The sequence below is a fragment of the Pelobates fuscus genome, chromosome 3, assembly GCF_036172605.1.
Source record: "Pelobates fuscus isolate aPelFus1 chromosome 3, aPelFus1.pri, whole genome shotgun sequence".
NCBI classification, from domain to species: domain Eukaryota; kingdom Metazoa; phylum Chordata; class Amphibia; order Anura; family Pelobatidae; genus Pelobates; species Pelobates fuscus.
The window spans coordinates 268,002,476-268,020,397 of NC_086319.1; the positions used below are offsets into that span (position 1 = coordinate 268,002,476).

At 46.3% G+C, this 17,922-nt stretch overlaps 1 non-coding gene across 1 annotated transcript; it reads left to right on the forward strand.

The window, feature by feature from the left end:
- Nucleotides 1-1,137: 1,137 nt before the first annotated feature.
- On the forward strand, nucleotides 1,138-1,280 carry LOC134603902 (small Cajal body-specific RNA 11). Its single transcript, XR_010090640.1, has one exon. It is a non-coding gene; the product is annotated as a small Cajal body-specific RNA 11 (non-coding RNA).
- The last annotated feature ends 16,642 nt before the right edge of the window (nucleotides 1,281-17,922 follow it).

A 17,922-nucleotide genomic window follows, 5' to 3' on the forward strand; every position in this document is an offset into this window, starting at 1 on the left:
ATCTACTAAAAGACTGAAAGACCTAAATTGGTCTTTCAGCCAAATTTACTAATACTAAGTAAAGATTACTTAGTATTAGTAAATAATATGCCCCTACTCGCTATATCGCGAGTAGCGGCATGTGTAGTAAGAAGTGTGCAGCCTATAGCTGCTCACTGTAAAAAACAAAACAACCCCCCCCCCCCCCCCGCACGGCTGGTGTCCTGCCCCCACCCCTGCGCGGTGGGTGGGGGCCCTAAATAAAGATAGGGGGGGACCTACTGTCCTCCCCCCCGCCCCCACCCCTGAGCGGTGGGTGGGGGCCCTAAATAAAGATAGGGGGGGACCTACTGTCCTCCCCCCTGGCCCCCACCCCTGAGCGGTGGGTGGGGGCCCAAATAAAGCAATAAGGGGGGGACCTACTGTCCTCCCCCTGGCCCCCACCCCTGAGAGGTGGGTGGGGGCCCTAAATGAAACACACACACCCCCAATCAAGGTGACTAGGGGTCCCAAGCCCCTCCGATCCTATTCATTGGAATTTTCCCACGCTGTGTAAAATGACACAGACACTCTGATTGGCTTAAACTTACCAATCAGAGTGTTCTTAGCCTAATTGCAGGGCGGGACAAGGCTTTATAAGCCTTCCTCTGCCCTGCGGAGCTCAGTCTGCGCGGAGCCCTCCATGGGTGAAGATGGATTATTTTTTTTGCGCTCAGGTTTTTTCTTTTTCGTCAGGTTTTTTTTTGCGCTCAGGTTTTTTATTTTATTTTTAGTTCGACGGGTATGATGGATTTTTATTTGGCCTTTTTGGGGGCTGAAGAAAGAAGATTTTAGAAAAAAGAAGACGTCAAATGGTTTAAGTTAAAGTTAAAGTTTAAAGTTTAATTTTTTTTTTTTTTACAGGTTAGTTATTTTATTCCCCCCTCACTATTTTTAGGGTGAGGGGGGTAGGTAGGGGATAGTTTGTTTTGGGTGGGGGGGGGGGTGACTAGGGCCTTGGGACCCCTAGTCACCTTGATTGGGGGGGGGGTGTTTCATTTAGGGCCCCCACCTACCGCTCAGGGGTGGGGGCCGGGGGGAGGACAGTAGGTTCCCCCCTTATTGTTTTATTAGGGCCCCCACCGTGCAGGGGTGGGGGACAGGGGGGGAGGACAGTAGGTTCCCCCCCTATTGTTTTATTAGGGCCCCCACCCACCGCTCAGGGGTGGGGGCCAGGGGGGGAAGACAGTAGGTCCCCCCCTACCTTTATTTAGGGCCCCCACCCACCGCTCAGGGGTGGGGGCCAGGGGAGGGAGGACAGTAGGTGTCCCCCTTATTGTTTTATTAGGGCCCCCACCCACCGCCCAGGGGTGGGGGCCGGGGGGGGAGGACAGTAGGTCCCCCCCACCTCATTACCATTATGGCCACCACCCGCCGCCCAGGGGTGGGGGCCGGTGGGGAGGACAGTACGTCCCCCCCCTCATTACCATTATGGTCCCCACCCGCCGCCCAGGGGTGGGGGCCTGGGGGGGGAGGACAGTAGCCCCCCCCTCATTACTATTATGGCCCCCACCTGCCGCCCAGGGGTGGGGGCCGGGGGGGGAGGACAGTAGGTCCCCCCACCCCCCCTATTACCATTTTTTTCACAGTGAGCAGCCACAGGCTGCTCACTGTTTAGTGGACATGCCCCTACTCACGGTATAGCGAGTAGGGGCATTCGGGAGATTTTAATCTCCCTTATGCTATTATGGGGGTCATATTGACCCCCATAGAGTGAGGGGGGGACCTGGGGGGTTTATGAACCCTAATTTGAACCCTAACATTAACCCTAAATGTCCCATGTCCTAAGCTTAGTGAATGCACTAACTACAATGAAAGTGTGAAACTAGTTTTACTTCCCTTCCAGGACCTTGCTGTGGAGGAGTAGCAGGAGTGCTAGCAGGGCCGGACTGGGAAGAAAATTCGGCCCGGGCATTTTTTAATTACAGTGGCCCACTAAAAAGGGAGCGGGACAGATAGGGTGTGTTTTGTCATCACCAATGACAAGCACACCCCATCACAAAGTGAGCATGTTGGTTCAATGCTCTTCCAGGGTAGACCATGCGCAGAGCTCTGCTGAAGAGCTCTGGCATGAGAAAAAGACCCTGTATTTGTTCTGCACAGCGCAAGCAAATTTAATAACATGCTTGCACTGTGTTTGCTTGAAATTTGTCTCTAGTGTCTCCATAGTTGGGATACCAGGAGACAAAAATGCTAGAAAAGCATATTGTGCAGTGTGTGTGTGTGTGTGTGTGTGTAAGGGGTGTAGTGTGTGTGAGTGATGGGTGCTGTTTGCGTGAGGGTGCTATGTGGGTAAGGGTGCTGTATGTGTGTGCTGTGTGTGAGTGGGTGCTGTATTTGCATGAGGGTGCTATGTGTGTGAGTGGGTGCTGTGTTTGCGTGAGTGTGCTATGTGTGTGAGTGGGTGCTGTGTTTGCGTGAGAGTGCTATGTGCGTGTGAGGAAGCTGTGTGTGAGGGTGCAGTGTGTGTGTGTGTGGAAGCTGTGAGTGTCAGGGGTGCAGTGTGTGTGTGTGTGTGTGAGGGTGCTGTGAGTGTCAGGGGTGCAGTGTGTGTGTGTGAGGGTGCTGTGAGTGTCAGGGGTGAAGTGTGTGTGAGCGAGGGTGCAGTGTGTGTGCTGTGAGTGTCAGGGGTGCAGTGTGTGTGTGTGTGCTGTGAGTGTCAGGGGTGCAGTGTGTGTATGTGTGAGTGAGGGTGCTGTGAGTGTCAGGGGTGCAGTGTGTGTGTGTGTGTGTGCTGTGAGTGTCAGGGGTGCATTGTCTGTGTGTGTGTGTGCTGTGAGTGTCAGGGGTGCATTGTCTGTGTGTGTGTTGTGAGTGTCAGGGGTGCAGTGTGTGTGTTGTGAGTGTCAGGGGTGCAGTATGTGTGAGTGAGGGTGCTGTGAGTGTCAGGGGTGGAGTGTGTGATTGTCAGGGGTGCAGTGTGTGTGTGGGTGCTGTCAGTGTCAGGGGTGCAGAGTGTGTGTGAGTGAGGGTGCTGTGAGTGTCAGGGGTGCAGTGTGTGTGTGTGTGGGTGCTGTCAGTGTCAGGGTTGCAGTGTGTGTGTGTGAGTGAGGGTGCTGTGAGTGTCAGGGGTGCAGTGTGTGTGTGTGTGTGTGTGTGGGGGTGCTGGCAGTGTCAGGGTTGCAGTGTGTGTGTGAGTGTCAGGGGTGCAGTGTGTGTGTGAGTGAGGGTGCTGTGAGTGTCAGGGGTGCAGTGTGTGTGTGTGGGTGCTGTCAGTGTCAGGGTTGCAGTGTGTGTGTGAGTGAGGGTGCTGTGAGTGTCAGGGGTGCAGTGTGTGTGTGTGGGTGCTGTCAGTGTCAGGGTTGCAGTGTGTGTGTGAGTGTTAGGGGTACAGTGTGTGTGTGTGGGTGCTGTCAGTGTCAGGGTTGCAGTGTGTGTATGTGTGAGGGTGCTGTGAGTGTCAGGGGTGCAGTGTGTGTGTGTGTGTGTGGGTGCTGTCAGTGTCAGGGTTGAAGTGTGTGTATGTGTGAGGGTTCTGTGAGTGTCAGGTGTGCAGTGTGTGTGTGTGTGAGTGAGGGTGCTGTGAGTGTCAGGGGTGCAGTGTGTAAGTGAGTGAGGGTGCTGTGAGTGCCAAGTGTGCAGGGAGTGTGTGAGAGCAAGTGAGGCTGAAGTGATGTGGGTGATTATATTCCCCCCTCCCTGCTTACCTTATGCCTGGGAGGGGGGAATCCTGCTGCTGGCTTCCATCCCTGGTGGTCTTAGTGGTGAGTAAACTCTAGCCTGTGGGGCTAGAGTTCACTCCCGCGAGACCCGGAGCGTTGCCATGGCAACGCTCCGAATCTCGCGAGAGGAAGCCGGCGGAGCTGTAAGTAGGAGCTCCGCCGGTTCCTCTCCTGGCTCCCTCACTCTCTCCCCCACCGGCCGCAGGATACTGTATGTGGGCCGGTGAAGGAGATCTCCCCACCGGCCCGCTGTGGATTACTGCAGGGCCGGCGCTCGGATAGTGCCGGCCCTGCAAAGACCGGCAGGGGAGATCCTGTGATCTCCCTTCCGGCCTCGGCCCATGGCCACCACGGCCCACCGGGCATTTGCCCGGTGTGCCCGATGGCCAGTCCGGGCCTGAGTGCTGGCATGCATGTGCAGCACAGGATACAGCTGATTTCCCTCACCGGAAGTGACAAGGGTAGGGGATTTTCACGGGTAGGGGAATTTGATAGAACACCGGCTCAAAATCAGATTAATCTGTAAAGGAATCCTCCAATTCAGACAACTAAATTCTCTGAGCTCTAGAAACCAATGCAACAGCAATAGGGTTTTTGCTCTGGGAAGCTGAAGTGAGATAATATGGAGAGATGTTTAACTTCTTTTATTCTTTGGATCTGTAAGATTAGAAGATTCCCCAGTGGGGATAATGGTTTTATGGGCAATCACAACAACGACTATAGGAATATTGCCAATTTCTTGCGCTTCTTCTGATACTTGTAACATACCCATACACCCTCAGAATGCAGAGAAGCAGACTTCAAATCAGTAAAAACTTTCTTGAAGCCAGGGGCAAAAGGCAGACACTTCAGAATTAATTTTTTAACAGATTTCACCAATTCTTTAATTAATAAATTATACATGGTTTTCTAATTATAAATGGTTTTCTTGTGAACCAGGCATAGGTTGGAAACATGCAACACAGACAAGGTGTTTGTCGGATTGTTCAACTGGGGTATCCACTGGATTAGAGGTACTGATAAATTGGGTTACTGCATCTAAATGATATACATAAAGGTTTAAAAGTACCATAACATGGACCCATATATGTATTTTACCTTAAAAAGCCTAACATGACGTTTCTGTGCAGGTCAGGAGGAAACTCAGGTAAAAGTAAGCATTGCAGTAAATTTTCTTAGCTTGCAGTTACCTTTAAGTCCAATTTCCGATCAGTTAAATTAACGTTTTGGGGTCAATGCCTCTAATTGGTTGAAAATAACCTGGCTATGTATTCCACCACGCCAGAAATTAGGGAAATATCAGATTGAAACTGAAATCCGACCAGGCCAGGGTAGCGTGAGGAGGGACAGTCTCAGTCCCTCCAATGGACTCTGATCCCAGATTTAGCAGCTTAGGGTGCAACTTGCCCAGAGATGCTTACCGCATCACGCCTGGCGGACCCCAACTGGAAAGACATGCTGGAAAAGAAAAAAAGCCTAATAGGTGCTACTTTACTAAGGAAAATGGCTCCTCTCTGTGACAGCCTAATTATTGAGACTATCTATTAACTGCATGTACTAGCAAAGCATCCAGAATTAGCATTATTGCTGAAATTACAGTGATTTAAACCTCCGTATGTGATATGGAGCCTGTCCTTGAGTACATTAAAGGACCACTATAGGCACCCAGACCACTTCAGCTTAATGAAGTGGTCTGGGTGCCTGGTCCAGTTAGGATTAACCCTTTTCTATAAACATAGCAGTTTCAGAGAAACTGCTATGTTTATATTAGGGTTAATCCAGCCTCTAGGTGGCTGTCTCATTGACAACCGCTAGAGGCGCTTGCGTGGTTCTCACTGTGAAAATCACAGTGAGAAGACGCCAGCGTCCATAGGAAAGCATTGAGAATGCTTTCCTATGAGACTGGCTGAATGCGCGCGCGACTCTTGCCGCGCATGCACATTCAGCCGAGGAGGCGGAGAGGAGGAGCAGACCTCCCCGCTCGGTGCTGGAGAAAGAGGTAAGTTTAACCCCTTCCTTCCCCTAGAGCCCAGCGGGAGGGGGACCCTGAGGGTCGGGGCACCCTCAGGGCACTATAGTGCCAGGAAAACGAGTATGTTTTCCTGGCACTATAGTGGTCCTTTAATGACAACGCTGTACCACATATGGACACAATCATAAACAGGTTAATGTTTTAATGACAAACAAGAGTTCTTTGTTCTGCTTGGGCTAATGATGAAGCAATAGCCTGAGCAGTAATGGGCAACTTTGATTGGCCAAGAGTATCAGATGACAACTTTCTGCCTATCACAGTTCCATTTGCTATATTTAATTAGTATGGCTAGAAGAAAGTCTTTAATCTCTACCTTAAGAATGCCTCCAGTAGAGGGCAGCCTGTGGATTGCCTGAGATCTTTAGAGTTAAACTGCTCTAAATGATTGAAAATGGACAGAGGACAGAACAGCAGAACTCAATGCACTATAACCATTTCAGTGAGGTGAAATGGTTATAGTGCCTAGTGTCCCTTTCAGCTTACCATCTAAAACCATATCAAAGCAGATATATAAAGTATGTAAAATATTACATTTTACTGACCCTTTGCTTTTTTCTATAGAATAACATAGGTTTATGAAACACAATCCTCAAATCCTATAGCGTAGGTTTAGGAATCATCAAATCCTATAAATAAGCTCATAGGTCTAACAAAAGGCTAAAAAACTAGAGGGTAACCATAAAGAGGATTACATATAAATAAAAAAATAAAAAAATACATCCAAGGCAAGCATAGTTATCATTGGAGCCTATGGGGGAGTAAAAAAAAATATATTAAAGGGACACTATAGTCACCTGAACAACTTTAGCTTAATTAAGCAGTTTTGGTGTATAGAACCTGCCCCTGCAGCCTTACTGCTCAATCCTCTGCCATTTAGAAGTTAAATCCCTTTGTTTATGAACCCTAGTCACACCTCCCTGCATGTGACTTGCACCGCCTCCCATAAACACTTCCTGTAAAGAGAGCCCTATTTGGGCTTTCTTTATTGCAAGTTCTGTTTAATTAAGATTTTCTTATCCCCTGCTATGTTAATAGCTTGCTAGACCCTGCAAGAGCCTCCTGTATGTGATTAAAGTTCAATTTAGATATTGAGATACAATTATTTAAGGTAAATTACATCTGTTTGAAAGTGAAACCAGTTTTTTTTCCATGCAGGCTCTGTCAATCAGAGCCAGGGGAGGTGTGGCTAGGGCTGCATAAACAGAAACAAAGTGACTTAACTCCTAAATGACAGTGAATTGAGCAGTGAGATTACAGGGGAATGATCTATACACTAAAACTGCTTTATTTAGCTAAAGTAATTTAGGTGACTATAGTGTTCTTAAATGGTATTTAATAGAAGACTTAAATAATAAACAAAACAAAAAAATCAACTATGTGCTACCCATCGTGGAAAAATAGAAACACTAAACTAAAACCCAACGCGTCCTTCGTGTGAAAATACACCTTGATGTCCCTGATGAAGGTGTAGTTTACACGCTGAAAAGTGCGTCAGGATTTAGTTTAGCGTTTCTATTTGTTTACGATGGGTAGCACAAGTAGAATTTTTTCCCACTCTTTATCTAGTTTGGCATAGGACATGTAATCTATTCTCATGTGCTCAGGTATCGTTATCTAGGGATTGTTTTAGGGTGTAGACCACAATAGCTTAGTGCTATTTTACCATCACCCTTCCCTTTTCCCTCTTTGTGTTTGTAGGCACACATTTGTTAGTGTGTGTGGAGGTAATTGTTAGTGCAGGGTATAGAGTTTTAGTGCACTGAATATTTTATTTGAGGGGGTTTTGTGATCCTTACTCCCTTATGTCTCTTTTATACTACCAGTATATGCAAACAAACTGCAGTTACAATGTGCAGAGTTATTCTTAGTATTTAGAGATCGGTTTAGATGTTTTCATGTAGAGCTTTTTTTTTTTACTCTTCCCCGTGTTCCTAGCTCTTGCCTATACCAATTGTAGTATTTATGGTGGTAAGACCCAACCTGTAGTGTGTGCCAAGTTATTGTTAGGCAGAGATATTCAGTGGGGTTTCAGCAAGGAGCACAAAGGGTCTGCAAGGAGAAGGAAGGGTCAGCAAGGAGCACAAAGGGTCTGCAAGGAGCTTCCTTCTCCTTGCTGCCCCTTTGTGTTCCTTGCAGACCATTTCTGTTCCTTTGTGCTCCTTCTCCTACTTTACCTTTGTGCTCCTTGCTGTCCCTTCCAGCTCCTTGCTGCCCCTTTCTGCTCCTTAATTTCCCTTCCTACTCATTTCTGTTCCTTCTTTTTTCTGCCCCTTCACTTACTTTACCTTCCTGTAGGTTGCCTCCCCCATCCCTCACTTACCTGATCTATAGGCTGTCTCCCCCCCATCCCTCACTTACCTGATCTGTAGGTGGTTCCCCCCATCTCTAACTTACCTGATCTGTAGGTGGTTCCCCCCATCTCTCACTTACCTGATCTGTATGCTGCTACCCCCATCCTTCACTTACCTGATCTATAGGCTTTCTCCCCCCTCTCCATGCCTCACGTCCTGATCTATAGACTGCTCCCCCCATGCCTCACTTCCCTGATCTGTAGGCAACCCCCCCCCCCCATCCCTCACTTACCTGATCTGTAGGCAGTCTCTGCATGCTGGGAGTTGCTGGTTGCACTCTGTGCTGCTCCCCTGTGGATTCAGTCATGAAAGAGAAGCAGGGATAAGATGTAGATTCCTATCCCTGTCTCTCTCCATACACAGTGCCGGTATTGCACTGTATTTTCAATCTCACAATCCCCCCCCCATCCCCCCCTATAGCAGTGTTACTATTTAATATTCCTAATCACTTTTTTGGTCTTGTTTGTTAATTTAAGGAAAAATATTTTCAGAAAAAGGTCACAGGTATGCACATTGTCAGAAAAAGGCAGAGGTATAAACATTTAAGGAGGACTCGCAGGTCCCCTACACTCCAGCAGTTTTTTACAAGAATCAGTCGTGTTACATAAGTATAGCGTTGTACCTAAGCACCACTAGTGTTGCTGCTTCAAAGTGTGTGCTTGGAGATATTCTGGAGAGTTTAACTGATTCTTCAATTGTCTAAGATTTTTCTTTTTACTTTTACAAGTAAGATTTAACTATAGGAAAAGGTTACGGATTGCACAAGGTTTGATTTCCTGTTGGTAATTGGTAAGTCATATTATTAGCAAGGTGTTTGCTATTGATTGTTGGTTAATTAGCTATTTTTGTTTGCAAATTAGCATAGGCCTACCCAGGTGTTAAACATTCCTAGTGGGTGGTGATTTTAGGAGTTATATAAGTGTTGTGGTCATTAGCTTGGCTAATATAGCTTGGTTGCTGCTTCTAAGTGCTGCTTCAAAGTATGTGCTTAGAGATATTGTGGAAAGTGATGCTTTAAAGTGTGTGCTTGGAGATATTCTGGAGATAAACCTAGAGGTAATCTGAGGTATCTAGGAGGACATCAAAATAAAAGTTAAGATTTGTTTGATTTAAATTACTCACCTCATTAAAATGACAGACTTAGTTCAGTGAAATAGTTGTTATGCATTTGTTTCACGTTCCACTTTTTGGAGATTTGGATGCGGTCTAATCTGTAGATAGTTCTATATATTGCAGCAAAAAACAAGGACAGTTCTCTATATTGCCCCCCAAAACAAGGACAGAAGGTGCCTGTAGCAAGTGTACCGAACACTGGTGAGACCTCACTTGGTGAGAGTTCAGAGAAGGGCTACTAAACTGGTTCATGTATTGCAGGGTAAAACTTACAAGGAAAGGTTAAAGGATCTTAACATGTATAGCTAGGAGGATGAAAGATGAGACAGAGGGATATGGTAGAAACATTTAAATACATAAAGGGAATCAACACAGTAAAGGAGGAGACTATATTTAAAGGAAGAAAAACTACCACAACAAGAGGACACAGTATTAAATTAGAGGGGCAAAGGTTTAAAAACAATATCAGGAAGTATTACTTTACTGAGTGGGTAGTGGATGTATAGAATAGCCTTCCAGTCCAGCTGAAGTGGTAGAGGTTAACACAGTGAAGGAGTTTAACCCCTTAAGGACCAAACTTCTGGAATAAAAGGGAATCATGACATGTCACACATGTCATGTGTCCTTAAGGGGTTAATGTCTGGGATAGGCATTAGGCTATCCTAGCTATAAGATAAGGCCAGGGACTAATGAAAGTAGTTTGAAAATTGGGCAGACTGGATGGGCTGAATGGTTCTTATCTGCAATCACATTCTATATTTCTATGTATATCACTAATCAATAATTGTGACATAACGGTGATGAGAAAGAGTTAACCCTGCAGAGTTTGTCCAACTAGCGTTGTAGTGAGGTGATCTGATAGCGGATGTGTAGCTCAGTTCCCAGCTACGTGTATAGTATCAACCGGGAGAGTTGTGTCAGAGCTGATGCAATGTGGGGGACCGAGAATTGTCGGATCATGCTAATTAAGTATCCCTACCCGCCTCACCTGCCATCTCATATTCGGTACGAAAGATGTAATTGTATCAGATGTGGGCAGTGTATGTTCACCACCTCAGTCCAATCACGCTTCTTAAGGGTGTGATTGTGTCAGTCAGGTCGGGTCCCATTTCCCATCCTCACCAGGTGGTTTCCCATTTAGTGTAGGTAGTATTCTAAGAGGTCTTATGATAGTTTATTAGTATAATCATGGAGGGAAGAGAAGGAGTAAAGTGAAATGAGAGTATATGTAGATTGAGCATGGCAAAGGATAGGAAGAATGGGGTATAGAATATGGGTGTTAGGCCGGGCCTCCCGCTCACTCCTCCTCAGTTCGTCCCCCAGTCAACTTGCTCCGCCAGGAATATGACCCAGGGTCTCCACCTTTCAACATGTTTGCCATCTGTACCGGTCAGAGACGCCTGAATCGATTCAGCTGCCTTGATCTCCTCCACTCTCTCCATCCATTGTTCTAGGGTAGGGGGTGTGATTTGCTTCCACAGTGTAGGTATCAAAGCTTTTGCCGCATTGAGGAGAGTGCCAGAGTATTGACTTCTTATATGTACTGATTTGAAGTGGCGTAGAGTGCAGTAGTGTCTGGTCAATGCCCAGCGGGAGATCTCTCCCAAGATTTCTGCAAACTTAGCTATAACCTCTTCCTAGAACAGTCGTATCTGAGAGCACTCCCACCATATATGTCTCCCGATGCCTTCGGACGTATTGCATCTGTGACAAAGTGCCCTTTGCCACTTGGGCCTGGAGAGGACTAATTGCCTCCTGCCATGTGACTATGGCCCCTGTGCTGATAGCTGTATTTTACCCTGCAGAAAGGTTTAGTCGTGTATTTCTGTCAGGTCACTCAGGACTTTCAGTATGTGAGTCGTGCTACCCCAGATAGCTATGCCATGGAGCCTATTCATGTAACGAAAGACTACAGAAAAGACTTTGGCTCCATGGCGATTGAACTGTATGTATGTGATCTGAGCGCCATTCGGTAATAATGTGTGCTCAGATTTAAGCTATCTGGGGATATGTTGCAGGTATATGTTTTATGTAGTAATTGTAACATTGTGTAATTTTATGTCTTTTTGTAACCATGTGGTTAATGGAGTCTTGCCTCTGTCCTGGGAGATAATTTCATTACTTCCCAAATATCTCCAGGATAGAGAGGAGGGATTGTGATGTCACTGTGGGAGTGTTTTGTTTGTATTGTCTGTGATTGGCTAATATCCAATATGTGTCCCATTGTTCCATCAGGTCCCCTAGGGGAGTGTCCACCTGGTGGACACTTGCATAAATACTGGGCAGGTAGCCCTCAATAAACCAGACCTACTTGCACACCTTTCTTGAAGCCTTGGCTCATGCTTGGGGGAAGGGATAACTACACTCTGGGGATTGCTATAATCACATACTCCCCAGAGTCAGCTCTTGATTTGCTCCTGCTACGCTCTCTGGATTTAGTAGAGGTTCACCCACGGGGAGCTGGATCCTGGTCGTGGATCAAGGGTGGGTGAGAGACGGCGAGACCATGGCGCAGCTGCATCGCTGGAAATGGGCTCCGCAGTGCTGATGGTGTTGATTGGAGTGCTCAGAGTCCTCGGCAAGCGCAAGGAGCATCGATTGGCGGAGGTACTCGGTCGGAGTGCCAGCATTCCGTCACAGCATCTCCAACATGTTGCTGGTACAGAGAGAAAGATTCTGTGCAGAAGAGTAGGTGTCCTATACCAGAAGGACAGTAGTTTATAGTTAACCTCTTGGTATCTGGAGCTTATAGAGCTTTTGTGATGTAGAGTTAAGATCTTATTCCATTGCGCACCCGAGAAGGACTTTTCTGTTAATTCTTCCCACTGTCATTTAAATGTAGTCTTGTTAGTCAGGCCCCCTACCAGGAGGTGTTGGTATAGTACCGAAATTGCTTTGGGCAGTTCACTTTGGCGAGCACAGAGGTCTTCGAACCAGGTCAAGTCTCCGTGTAAGGCGTTGTTATTACAGATGTCGCAGTGGAATTGTCGTAGTTGGGCGCAGTGGAACTTTTGCATCAACGACAGGGTGATATCTACCATAAACTCGTCCAGCGTCTCCAAGTCAGAGTTCGTCAGGACCGTCTTTAGCGGGATAAAGTCTGTCCCCCCGATATACACCCATGCGTTACGAGGCAGACCCACGCCTAGCATCGGGTTGTGTGTCAGAGGTACAAGAGGACTCAGCCTAGGGGATAAGTGCTCTTCACCGCGGATCGTCACCCATGTCTGCGGTGTTTGGGCTGTAGGGGACAATTTTTGATCATCCAGCATTGTGGCATTACGAGAGTTCTACACCGCTGCATGTATAGTCAATTCAGCAATCCCCTTTTCTAATGTAACCCACTGTCTGTGAGCCACTGCGACATGACAGTCTAATATCTGTTGCAGAACCGTTGCTTGGTGATATTTGCAGAGGTCAGGTAGAGCTAAGCCGCCCCATGACCATGGTAGGCACAACAGATCGTTACGCAATCGGAACTCTCACCTCCCCAGACATATCGTAGGATAGAAGATCTCAGGAATGAGAAGAAGGCCGTTGGCAATGCCACTGGGATCGTGTGGCAGAAGTATAGTAGTCCGGCAAGAATGTTCATTTTGATTACAGCTATTCGACCAAGTAATGATAAATTGGCATAGTTCCAATGTTTTAAGTCTTTTTGAAGATGTTGAAGTGGTAAGAAATTTCGTTGGTAGAGGTTTGTTAGAAATATATATCCCTAGGTATTTCATCTGGGATGTGCACCATTTGAAGGGAAAGTGTAATTGTAGCCTCTGCCATTCATTGTCAGGTACCGAAAGGTTAAGAACTTGACATTTAGTAAAATTGAGTTTGAAACCTGATATCATCCCGTATCTTGCGATCTCAGACATGAGGCAAGGCAATGTGGTTCGGGGCTTTGTAATAAAAAAACAATAGGTAATCTGCGTAAGCTGCTATTTTGTGCAAGCATCCTTTCCATTCAAATCCAGAGATGTCACCATTCCTTCATATGTTACAGAGTAGTGGTTCTAAGGTCAGTGCAAAGAGTAGAGGTGAAAGTGGACAACCCATGTCAGTGAGGGCTCCATTGACCCGTACCCTTGCATTAGGGCAGCTGTATAAAGCCTCGATCCAGCTCAGCAGTTTACTCCCAAAGCCCATAGTGCGTAACGTCTCCATCATGAAGGACCAATCCACCCAGTCAAAAGCTTTCTCTGCGTCGGTCAAGAGAAGTAGCAAAGGTATACCCTTTTTCTGCGCACGGTGTTAGAGGGATAACGATTGCATAGTACTATCCCTGGCCTCGCTTCCAGGAATGAATCCCATTTGATGCGGGTGAACTAGTCGCGGTAGGATCCTGCACAATCTGGTAGAGAGAACCTTTGTGAGTAGCTTGACATCCATGTTTAAAAGCGAGATGGGTTTATAGCTCCCACAAGCCTCAGGATCTTTACCAGGTTTGGGGAGGACTGCTATTGTGGCTGCTATGGATTCCGGGCGAAGGAAACCCCCGTCCGTCAAGTTGTTCAGTGCCTTGCTCAACCTTGAAATAAGAAGATTGCCAAACATTTTGTAATAGTCTAGTGTTAGACCATCTGGTCCCAGTGCTTGTCCCGTCTTGGCCGCTTTGATTGCCAATCGAATTTCCTCCTCTGATATGGGGGAGTACAGTAGGTCAGTGGCATGTCTTACCTTAGTTGAAGTCCGAAATGCAGAGATGTATGCTCACCCTTTCAGATAAACATAAATCTGTGCACGGGGGCTTAGGCAGGAAAAGTAACCAGGTACAAGGAAACAGACCAGGGCAAATCCAGAAAAGTAGTCAGGCACGGTATCAAAAAGGTCAGGGCAGGCAGCAAATGGGCCATAACGTAGATTTCACAAGCAGGGGTCACAAGTCAAGTCAGTCTTGGGCAACAGGAAACATGAAACAACGAACTGACAGTGTTCTCAGGGAGAGGGAGTGTTAAATACCTGGGACAATGATCCATCTACTTCAGGTGGACTTAGGTTGACAGGTAGGAGCCACTGGTGAAGTCCAGCCCCCTAGTGCTTCAGGCAATGCTGGATAAACAAGGCTAGATCCACAAGTACTGAAATGGCTTAGAGGAAGGAACGCAGGCTTAGGATGCAGAAGGACCCACGTTCTAGTCTCCTGTTTGGCACCTATGGAACAACCACGCTTGGCCATCTGGATGGCATGGTGAGAACCGTGACAGTCAGCTTCCTCAGGAGTCAGCTAGTGGGAATTCATTCAAATATCGTTGAATTTTAGAGTTCTTATCTGCAATGGTGGTATTATCTCCTCCAGCATGAAGATTGTAAAAGGACTAGGGAGTTGGGAGCAGTCTAGGGAGTTTGAGTTTCTGGGTAGCAGTCTGTTGTCCTCTGAGCATGCGGGCTAGTAGTTTGCCCTTTTTGTTTGCATGTATGTAATATAAATTCTTTGAACGTCGTTATGCCCGATAGAGTCGTTGGGTTAGGAGCGATAGTAGTGGTCTCCTAGCTTCCAAGAGTTTCACATAAACGCTTATTATCTGAGACGGTTTTGTGCCTCTTGCTTGGAGAAGTTATCCAGCAATGTGTTTAGCAATTGTCCCGTATAACATGTTTATGTGCCTCCCACGAGGTGACATTACAGACGTCTTCATTAGTGTTTTCGTCAAAATCGGATATGAGTGTTTGTCTGGTCTAGTCTTGTATATTCTGATCCAGTAGTATGGAAGTATTCAGCCGCCATGCCCATGACTTCGGTCTGTGAAATGGTGAATCCATCACAATATTAATGGAGCCGTGAGCTGACCAGGTAGACGCATCCATAGTAGCCGTTTGCAGGCTGGTGAGCCCCTCCTGTTGGATAAAGATATAGTTGATATGGGAGTATCGGCTGTGGATCACCGAATAGTGAGAGTAATCCCGGTCAGCATGATGTAGGCTCTTCCAGCAATCTACCAGGCGGAGATCTCGGAGTGCCTTATGTATACCCTGTATTGCGTGTTGTGGTACACAGCTGTGTCCTGTTGAAGAGTTAAGTAGTGGGTTCAGAGGGACGTTGAGATCACCCCCAACTATGAGGGCCCCCTTCTATAAACGTTGCCAATCTGCCGAGTACGCGGCGTATTAAGTGCGATTGGTTATGGTTTGGTGCATTTATAGTTGTTAGTGTGTATCGTTTTCCAAGCGACACTTCCAGTAGGATTGAAACGCCAGCTTTACGGGATGTAGGATAATTGCTGAAATAGTTAGTCGGATAGTGCTTACTTTTTAGGCCAAGGGCAGCACCTTCCAAATAATGGGTTTCCTGCAGGAAGGAGATTGCGTGCTTTCGGTGGAGTTCCCGGAGCAGGAAGGATCTAAGTTCCAGAATATTAAGTCCCCTGCAATTCTGAGACAGTATCCTGAGTGGTTCCGGTCAGTATGCTATCGCTTTAGTAGGGGTGGTGTGGGTGGAAGAAAATAAATAAATTATTAAAGAAATAAGTAGTGAGAGGGGGAGAGAAAGCCAAAGGGAAATAGAGCGGGTGCAGGTGTCGCCTGTCCCCGCCCCGGACGGCAGCAACGAGGTGGGGAGGCAAGCAAGACCCAAGAGTGAGATTGTTGACAGGGAAGCTATGTGGGCTGGGGGTCACATGATCCCACCTCGCGCCAGTAGGTAGCGGAAGCGAAGCAGGGGATCCCCAGTCGGCGAGGAAACAAGCAGGGGATAAAAAGAGAGGTCAGGATCCCAAGGTCGCCAGAGGACCATGTAGATCTCGAGATTCCCCTGAAATCAGGGGATATTTGTGTGACTGCAGTGAGGTGGGGGACCCCACTGCGGTGGACACAACTTTGCCACCACCATACACCCTATAGGCCCTAAAGCCGAGCCCACCCCTCCTTGATATAGCGTTAAAGTTTGTGGGGAAAGCCTAGGGAGACTGCACTTAAAGTGGAATTTTTCATATTGCTATCTACTCAGTACTGGGGGTCGACCTGTTTTCAAGCTTCAATTTTGCTTGTTTTCTTGCTTTTTCTTATTTCTTTTCTCACAACCATTACAACACACCTCTATATACGGCACCACTGACTCCCCCCTGTTGGTACTTAACGTAAAATAGATGCTTTACACCAGCATCCACCACAGGGGTCAGGGTTTTTTTGGGGGGGAGGGGGGAGGGGGAGAAGAGAGGAGGCACATGTCTGTGGGCATTTACTTATTGGTGGCTAGTGAGGGGGGGGGATAAGGGTTAGTTGGATAAGACACAACATAACGCACTGGAGAAAAGGGTTAGTGGTATTAGACACTAATATAGCGGTAAAAAATAACCATGAAGGAAGAAAAACCAAAAAAATGGAAGGGAGAGACAAAATAAAAAACAGAAGGTAAAAAAAAAAAAAAAAAAGGGGGACAAAATACGATCACGCATTGCATAGATTACGTAACCCTTGCACTTATATAGGTTGCTAATATCTCCCCCTTATGGTTTTTTACTGAGGCCCATTTCACCCCGTTATACCGCATTTGGCATGCAATATCTTCTCCCGACAGGCGAGTGCACACACAGCTCATTGATAAGGGTACTGTTCCCCTGACTGACCCCTTTAGGGCAGCCTGGCACTGGGTATGCTATACCACCAACACCCTAGGGGATTACCCAATTATAGTCCAGGTTGACCATTTCCCAGGAAAAACACAAATTGCTGCCTATGCATCACACAAATTCTGGGTCACTTACCATGTAGCTACCCTCTGGCAAAATCTGGTTAGGTCTCATTGGGTAGCTGTCATTTGCGGGTTACTAGAATGCTTGCTTAAATTCTTGTTATTATACATAAGCTATTGTATGTGGAGTGATCTGATAACAATTGGATAGTACATGTTGAGGCGCACCTAGAACATCAATTAAAACAATTAGCCCAGAGTGGAAATAAGGACATTTGATGCTGGTTTACATCAAGGCATTGAATATATAGTGGTGAGCACTCAATATTGACGAAGACAGAATACTAAACTAGCTAGGATTTATAGAATTGTGATTATAATATGTAAACATGTTAATTACCTGACATTGATGCAGAGCTTGAACTTTCTGCTCCCCAGTAGCCATTTGCTTTTACATATTCAGCATAGCATGCAGTGGAAAGTACATTTTAGCCCTGCCTAATAGCATGGCACTTGATATTTTGAGCCCAGATGAATACATACTCAGGGTTATTTTCTACACAGTGAATTGTTAGGAATTTGCTAGGCAATTGATACTTTTAGAACAAAAGGGTCAAAAGTGAAATATTCTCCAAATCAATCAGCCATAGTATCAGCTCTGCAATTCTCTGATTATTTCTTGACAACCATAACTAGAAGTGTTTTTAAGGTTTCCTTTGGGTAGCATACATTGAAATGGCTAATTCATAGTGTAAAATGTATACTTATTTGAAGATGGCATTTGCCACTATAAATAGTTCAGCATACAGAATCCCACAGGGCATGTTGCTTGCCACTGCTGGAGGTAGGTGGAGGTGAATGAAGCAGCTATGGAGATAACAGTTCAAAACCTCAGAACCATGCGTGAAAAGGAAAATGTTAAATAATTACATATCTACACATTTCTTAGAAATTTGAAAAGATAAAGATCAAAACAAAAATAAATCAATATTAAAGCATGATAGATTAGGTGTAAAGCAAAACCTAAATAAGTGATTGAGGTCAAGTGATTGTGGTCATTTCCTATTGCTCAAAGAAGAAGATATTTTTGCCAGAGGCTCAAGGAAGCAAGGTGAATGGTTA